The 9,082-nt window shown below is 33.2% G+C and overlaps 1 non-coding gene across 1 annotated transcript; it reads right to left on the bottom strand.

Moving 5' to 3' along the window:
• Positions 1 to 6,235: 6,235 nt before the first annotated feature.
• Positions 6,236 to 6,345, bottom strand: LOC134389784 (U6 spliceosomal RNA). The gene has a single exon (XR_010024758.1). It is a non-coding gene; the product is annotated as a U6 spliceosomal RNA (small nuclear RNA).
• Positions 6,346 to 9,082: the final 2,737 nt, after the last annotated feature.

Genomic DNA, 9,082 nt, shown 5'->3' with positions numbered 1-9,082 from the left:
TCTTTTAATATTCTATATAAATCTTAGAATAATCTTACGTATATGTACAAAAAACCTTGCTGGGATTTTAATAAGAATTGCACTAAACCTATTGGAGAGAATTGGCATCTTTACTCTGTTGAGTCTTTCAATCTATGAACATGGTATGTCTCTTCATTTATTTAAATCTTCTTTGAATTTTTTCATCAGTAGTTTACAGTTTTCTGTATACAGGTCCTATATATGTTTTATTAGATTTAAAACTAAGTATTTCATTTTTTGGGAGACCAATTGTAAATGGTATTGAATCTTTAATTTGGTGTCCACTTATTCATTGCTAGGATATAGAAATATAATTATTTTTTGTATATTTATCTTGTATCCTGAAAGCTTGTTGAAATCACTTATTAGGTTTTTTTGTAGATTACTTGGGATTTTTAAAGTGTAGAAAATCATGTCATCTATAAATAGGAACAATTTTATTTGTTCCTTTTTAATTTTTATGCTTTTTATTTTCTCTTCTTGCGTTATTGCACTGGCTGGAACTTCCAGCACTATGTTGAATAAGAAAGGTGAGAAGGGCTGTCTGGTTACCTCAGTTGGTTAGAGCACAGCCTTATAACATGAAGGTCATGGGTTCAGATCTTCTTACCAGCCAGCCTCCCCGCCCCCCCAAAATTCACAGAATGACTAAGAAAGATGTGAATGAACATCCTTGCTTTGTTCCTGATCTTAAAGGGAAGGCACTCCATAGTTCACCATGAATTATAATGTTATCCTGTAGATTTTTTAAGATGCTTTTTATTAGGTTGAGGAACTTCTTCTCTATTTCTATTTTTTTTTCCTGAGAGGTTTTTTTTTCATTAATGGGTTTAAATTTTGTCAAATGCTTTTTCTGCATCAACTGATACGATCGTGTGCTTTTTCTTATTTGGCCTGTTAATAAGATGGATTACATTGATCAATTTTCAAATATTGAACCAACCTTGTGTCTCTGGAATAAACTTCACTTGGTTGTGATGTATAATTCTTTTCATATATTGCTCAATTCTGTTTACTAATATTTTGTTAAGAATTTTTGCATCGTTATTCGTGAGGGATATCAGTCTGTAGATTTGTTTTCTGTACTGTTTGTTTTTGATATCAGGATAGCACTAACTTCATAAAATGAATTGGAAAGTGTTACCTACTCTTCTATTTTCTTGAAGAGACTGTGTAGAATTGGTGTTAATTTTTCTTTAAACATTTGGTAGAATTTTCCAGTGAAACCCTCTGGGCTTGGAGATGTTTTTAAATGGAAGTTTTAAATTATGAGCTTAGTTTCCTTAAGTTGTAATGTCTTCCAAATTATTTATTTAATATTAGGTGAATTATGGTAGTTTGGGTTTTCTAAGAATTGGTCCCTTTCATGTATGTTGACAAATTTATATGTGTAGTATTATTTTGAGTAATTCCTTATTATCCCTTGATACCTGCAGATTCTGTAGTGATATTCCTCTTTTTCATTCCTAATATTAGTAGTTTGTGTCTTCTGTCTCTTTTTTCTTTGTCAGTCTTCCTAGAAATTTATCAATTTTAATCTTTTAAAAAGCCAGTTCTTTGTTTTATTAATTTTATTTATTTATTTTCCTATTTTCAATTTCATTGATTTCTGTTCTTTATTAGTGTATTTCTTCTGCTTGATTTGGGCTTATCTTACTTTTATTTTTCTAGTTTTTTAAGGTGGGAACTTAGGTTATTAGTTGGAGACTTTTCCTTTTCTAATGTAGGAATTTAGTGCTATACATTTCCTTCCCAGCACTGCTTTAGTCATGTCTCACAGATTTTGATATATTTTGTATCTCATTTTCATTCAGAGCAATGTATTTTTGATTTCCCATGACACTTTCCCTTTGACTCATGGATTATTTAGAAGTGTGTTGTTTAGTATCCTAGTGTATGGAGATTTTCCTTTTATTTTTCTGTTGATTTCTAGTTCTATTTTTTTCAGAGAAAACACTCTGTATATTTCAATCCTTTTAAATTTGTTGAGATTGGTTTTATGGCCCAGGATACAGCCTGATTTGGTATTTGTCCAATGGCACTTGAAAAGAACATATATTCTGTTATTGTTGGCTGGAGTATTTTATAAACATCATTTAGATTCTTTGGTTGATAGTGTTATTTTGTTCTTCTATATCCTTGATGATTTCTGCATTGTTCTATCAATTGTTGAGAGAGTGGTGCTGGAGCCTCCCAACTACCATTGTACATTTGTCTTTTTCTCTTTTCAGTTCTATCAGTTTTTGCTTTACATGTTTTCATCTATTATTTGGTGCATACACATTTAGGATTACATGTTCATGTTGAGTTGACCTTTTAAGCATTGTATAAAGATCTTCTTTGTCTCTGAAAATTTCTTTGCTTAAAAAATCTACTTTATCTGATATTAATCTAACCACTCCTGTTTTCTTTTGATTAATGTTTGCATGGTATGTCTTTTTTTCATCCTTTTACATTCAGCCTGCCTATATCATTATACTTGAAGTGACTTTCTGTAGACAGCATATAGCTAAATTATGTTTTAAAAACATTCTGTAAAGCTATCTTCTAATTGGTGTCTTTAGATAATTTACTTTTTTTTTTTAATAAAAAAATGTGTTTACAGTGGCATAGCAAGAAACACATTTTAAGGTATTTTGTTAGAACCTTGATTTTTCATTGTAACTAGAGTGACTAATGCATCTTGGCTTGCCTAGAACTTTTTCAGTTTTAGCACTGAAACTCCTATGTCCCAGGAAACCCCACAGTCTAGGCAACCAGGACAGTGCAGATCATTGATTTTTAATTAGTTATTGATATATCAGGGCTTAGGTCTGCAGTTTTATTTTATCTTTTTGTTTGTTCTGTCTTTTATTTCTTTCTGTGTTTTCTTTTTACTGCCTCGATGTGAGTTACTTGAACATTTTTTAGAATTTATTTGATTTTATCTATAGTGTATGGGAGTATATCTTTTTGCATAACTTTTTAGTGGCTGCTGTAGGTATTACATTACATATACATAAGTTATCACAGTCTACTGGTGTCATCATTTCATCAGTTTAAGTGTATTGTAGGAACTACCTTCCTCTATTTATAATATAATTTTCTTCAATGTTTCTTCTACGTATCACATTAAGAACCATATGAAACAGTGTTATAATTTTTTTGTTTCCACCATCAAAAATATATAAAACATAAAAGAGAGGGAAAGCCTATTGAATTTACCCATATTTTTGCATAGTATGTTCCCTTTTCCTTTATGATACTCCAAGATTTCCTCTTTCATTATTTGCTTTTTGTTTAGAGAATTTCCATTAGCCATCCTTTCATGGTAGGCCTTCTGATGACAAATTCTCTAGTTTTCTTCCATCTGAGAATATTCTGATTTACCCTTCACTCTTGAAGGATATTTTCAGTGGATATAGGTTCTGGGTTGATTTCTCATCAGAAACCATGGAGGATAGAAGTAAGTGGTGCCAAAAAAAAAAAAAAAAAAAGGAGAAAAATGTGTTGAGAAAGAAAGACTATTCAACAGATAACTATATTAATTATGCACTTAAAGTGGTAAACTATTAATTTATGCGTAAATATGTGAATTATTATTATTTTTTTTTGATGTAGGTTTGGAAACTTTATTATTAGGAAGCACAACCTGGGTGACAGTTTTGGCTGCAAAGTGTCTCAGAGGGTTAAGAGCCTCACAAGAATTTTTGAAGGGAATAATGTGGGAAACGAAAGAATTTAGTTCCTTTAGAAAGCTGCTACATGAGATTTTGCTGGTTCTGGGCCTTATAAATGTGTATATATACACAAACACACACGTACATATCTTGAGGGCCAGTTCTGTAACTCTTTCCTTTGAATTCTTTCGTTCATCCCGGAGTGTAAGTGTTGTCTGACTCCCACAAGCTGAATAAGTGTTATCTACCTCCCGGACAGCTGTGACTTCAAAGGGAAGAGTGGTTAGTTTTGTAAGCTACTGACTAACACTTATTATCTTTTTCCTCCTAAGCTCCAAGGTCTGCAGCATCTTTCATGAGCTATGTTGTCCATTAAGATTACAAAAAGAAACTTTTTATAGCTAACATTCTGCTTGAAGTTGCATTTTACTCAATAGTTCCTTCAAGGCCAATTATCTATGACTATTCTATGAGGTGAGCTCTTACAGATTCCCCACTGTCAATAATTCCATCCATTTCCATCGAAAGGGGACGCCAACTCTTCAAACTGCTTTAAGCTGACATTTGGGACTTGGAAGGGGTTAATTTGGAATGGAATTTCTTTTTTATTTTATTTTATGAATTATGTTTTAAGACAGCTTCAGATATCTCTGCATAACTTAGACTTGCAGTAGAGAATAATTCAGATTTGCAAGTTGGGGGGGGGGCAGATAAAAGAAAGAGGAAATGGGAGAGATGGCAGAAGCCTATTCAAAAACATGTGACTGTTTTATTTGGTTAAACAGCAATGATGTTTCTCAAGAAATATTTTCTACATTAACATTTTGTAAATTATCTTAACCTTAATCAATTTCTTCTGGTTATTCATATTTCACCTTGGAAGTCTGCCTCATTTCTTCCCAAAAAAATCTTCCAAGGAGATCCAAGAATAGCACCAATTTTCAACTAGGAGATATAAAACTACTTTCTGCTTAGGTCAAAGATTTTTAGGACTTGAAAGCATGATTTGCTGCCTTGCTGGTTTGGAAACTATATCCAAACTACAGATAAGTTACCCTGCTCTGGTGATGTTCCAGGTGTAATCCTGGATTATAAGATTTACAAGGTTTTGGGAGCAGAGATAATCTTCCATAGTAAGCACAGGGCTTTGCAAAATTCCCAAAGTATAGATACACCTCCAAACTTAATTGAGGAACTTGAAAATGTGTAAGGAAAGTAAATAGGCAACCTGAGATCAAACACACAATAGAAAAATTGCTTTTGTCTGCTGAGAAAATTAGGTGGGGTCATCTTAAATCCTTGTCAAAAAGATGTTCTTGTAGGTGAAGCCAGAGAAAAAGCCTACTTACAAAAAAGCCACGGCCACACAATAGTATTTTCTCTCCATGTCCAGTGGAATATTTGAATTTATCAAGTTGAATTTTCTCTTTTCCAATATGAGCAATTATAATGAAATATCCAAGGAGGAACACTGAGTCCAATCATCAAGTACAATACTCTTTTGCCCAATAACAACTAAATTACCACTGTACTTTATTTTTGTCTGTTTACGTTTCAAAAAGCAACCTGAAAGTTTCTTTATTTAAAGAAGTATATGCAAACCCACTTCCTCCAATCCCTCTTGCTCTAGGAAACAAAATCTAGATGCAAGTTGTACAGTCAAAATCCAGAATTTCTGAAATTTTTATCAGCAAGTGGCTTGTAAGTATCCAAGAGGGAAGGGATATGTTTTCAATGGAGAGTTTCATAAAGAAAATAAACAGTTGATTTAATTTTAATGTATTCGAGTTTTAATTTTAAATGGTGTTTTCAAATCTAACATTAAAAAATTAAAAGCGTTACTTTGAATTTGATGTCCTTAAATGATGGTACTATTGGGTAGAAAATAGGTTTAGGTAAGGTTGAACATACTAATTGTCCTGATTTGAGAATCACATATTGCATACAGGTATTGATATTCAATGCTGTACCCTACAGATATGTACAATCAATTATGTTTCAATAAATAAAAAAGAATAATAACAAAAGAATATATTTAGCATAGGAAATATGTTAATTACTGCTTTCATAGTCATAAGGTAAATAACATTGAGCTTGTCCACCAGAGTCAAAAAAGTTAACTTATTAATAAAAAATACACAAATGAAATGTTATGGAAACATGCTTGGCAACATTATATGGTTTGAGTTGGAAGATTATTTTCTTATGTTGGAAATTGATACACTAGTTCTGTCCAATAGAACTTGCTGTAATAATGAAAATATTTTGTAATCCAGTGGCTGTTGAACACTTGAAATGAGAATAGTAAGATTGAGGAAGTGAATTTTAGTTTTTACCTTTAATTAATATAAATTAAAAAATTTTTTGTCTCTTTCACTCATTTCTTTATTGAGTTCAATCAGCTCTCGTTTTATATTTTTTTTAGGAGCTTAATGAATATTTATTTAAAGAATGAATGAAAGTTCCATGACAGAAATTGGGCAGAGTATAATCAGCCTAAAACCTAGGTGTGGGTCCTCTACTCAGACTCCTTGGTTTTCCTCCAATGTGATTCTGAAAATATGCAACACTTCACGCATTTGCATGTCATCCTTGCATAGGGGCCATGCTAATCTTCTCTGTATTGTTCCAGTTTTAGAATATGTGCTGCCTGCAAAGCGAGCAGTCATGTTCTTTCTTACTCAATTTCTAAAGTGGTTAATTTCTGATTTATGATGTCCTATCGCACCTAAAATTTATCATTTAATGATATTGAATCAAAGTTGAAGTGCTGTGTAATAGTTTCCTCTGCTTCACGGCTGTTTTATGTAGCCTATTTTCATCAGCTAGATAGATTTTATGCTCACTTTCTAATAGTAACTCTCTTTAAAAACTTTTAAAAACAGCTTTATTGAGATATAATTCTCCTACTGTGCTACTCACCCAGTTGAAGTGTACAATTCAATGTTTTTTAGGGTTGTGTAACCACTACCACAATCTAATTTTAGAATATTAAAAAAACCCCAAAACCCATACCCATTAGCTTTCACATTCTACCCCATGCACCTGCTCCTCCCCTCCAGCCCTAAGAAACCACTAATCTACTTTTGTCTCCATAGATTTACCTTTTCTGGGCATCTCATATAAATGGAATTATACAATGTGTTATATGTTATGACTTGCTTCTTTCACTTATCATAATGTTTTCAAGGTTCATCCATGTAGTATCTGTATTTTATTCCTTTTTATTTCTGAATAATATTTCATTGAATACATAAACCACATTCTATTTATCAAATATATATATAATGAATACATTTCAATAAAAAAACTCAAGAAAAACTTTATACACATATATTCACAATGGCATTATTCATAATGCTCAAAAAGTAAAACAAACGAAATGTCTGTCAACTAGTAGATTTAAATTTAAATAGGCACATGTGGCCGCCGTGTTAGACAATACAGCTGTAGACTGAAAATGATGACAGTAAGAGAAGATTGTAATAATTAAATGTTTAGTGTCCTGAATATTTACAAATTGTCATTATAAATACCAGAGTGCGTTAATGAGAACAGAGATTAGGCTGACAAATTGTGACATTCCTTTTTCTTTTTAAAACCTCTTAACATAGAATCTGTAAGATAGTTCATAATTATTAAATCTCAGACCATCAACCAAGAAACACGTGCTATACAAACACTTAAAACCCTAGACAACCCTAGAAATAGTTTCAATGCCTCTTCCAATGTCCTTTTTTCATTTCTGACTTATTCTCTTTGGATCATGTGAATGCCAGGATCTTTATCTTGTTTTTTGAACCCTCAGTATCTAACAGAGAGTCTACCACATGGTGGGTGTAATTAGACATATACTGAATAGTTGAAAGTATGTTAGTCGTCAGTGCACTGCCTTGTCTATGGTTCTTGAAGGCAGCTCGATATCTGTCTCTAGCATTGTGCACAGTGAATGGTACAGAGCAGGCAGCAGTACACGCTTGTGAACTGATGGCTAGAATTTGCATCTGTTTATTCCTCTAATCATTATTAGGAAAAGCTAAATGGATATATACAGATATATGTGTATACACATATATAATATATATATAAATAGAATTAAAAGATAATACAAATCTTTCCACGAACTTTTTGAAGTAGTGTGTGTGTGTGTGTGTGTGTGTGTGTATGATTTTGCTTTTGTATGAGCCAGAAAAGTTCAGTGTGAATGTCTTCTCTCTGTTGACTTCCTGCTAAGCACTCTACCTGTTAAATGCTAAATTTGTTGCCAAGAGCTATGAGTCATTTGGAAGAGAAGTGAATTTTCTGGAATGAATATCTAAAAAATCTAAGGAAATGCATGTATTTTAAAATGTTATGTGACTTGCAAGTCTCCTCCACTTGGAAGAAAAAGCAGCTTGCCCTTCATTATATTGACCATGTCTGCAGCAAGAGGGATGCCAACATCTGCCTGACCATCTTTTTCTTAGTACTTGGCATTCTCTTCATTAGAAAGGGCTTTTTAAAAATAATTTTTTTTGAGGTCGTGGCATGGATTGCCAGAACTCTTAGAAAGACGTTGAAGAGGTTGATTTCTTTAGCCTTGGGGAAATAAGCAGCCAGGACAGCCGAGTTCATTGAGATGTGCAAATGGAGTTTTGTATTAGGGGCTCTAGTTACCTGGGGCTACTGACTGTGCGTGCCAGCAAAATCCTCTTAGGCTATCATGAGACTCTCGGGGCAACATTTTTATTAGAATCTCTGAAATAACATGACAACCTCTTGTGAAAGGAAGGAAGGGCAGTGACTTTTGAGATATTGCTAAAATTTCATTGGTGGTTGCACTTATTTACATTAAATTGGACTTTGGTCAGTTTTTTTCATAATAAGTAATTAATTGAAGAATTTGGAGGACATGGTTTCTTTTGTATGCTGCATGCAATCCAGAGAGGTTTGGGTTAAAGAGGATATCACTGGCTGGTTGTTTACTAAGAATCTAAGGTGCTCTGTTCCTGTGTCTTATGTGTTTTGGTGGTCACAGAAAGCATAGGCAGATCTTGGATCACTTGCTCATGGAGAAGCCAGCTGCTGTGCCATAAAGACACTCAAGCAGCCCAATAGAGATGTCCATGAGATGAGAAACTAACACTTCTTACAACCAGAACCAACCTGCCATTCACATTAGTGAGTCCCCTTAGAATGGATTCTCCAACATCATTTAATCCTTCATGTTACTGTAGTTCTGGCAAACACGTCAACTGCAAACTCATGACAGACCTAGCGTCACAAGCACATATTCAAGTTGTCCTGAATTCCTTACCCACAGGTGTCATAGGTTTTCCATTTCTTGTCGTGTTGAAGTAACTGGTAATGAACTTGTCCTCTTCCTGGAAAAACATATGAAACTATCATATGTTCGGAATTGG

The sequence above is a fragment of the Cynocephalus volans genome, chromosome 10 (assembly GCF_027409185.1).
Source record: "Cynocephalus volans isolate mCynVol1 chromosome 10, mCynVol1.pri, whole genome shotgun sequence".
NCBI classification, from domain to species: domain Eukaryota; kingdom Metazoa; phylum Chordata; class Mammalia; order Dermoptera; family Cynocephalidae; genus Cynocephalus; species Cynocephalus volans.
The sequence above is the reverse complement of the archived record's forward strand: the minus strand, read 5'-3'. Positions and strand labels throughout refer to the sequence as shown.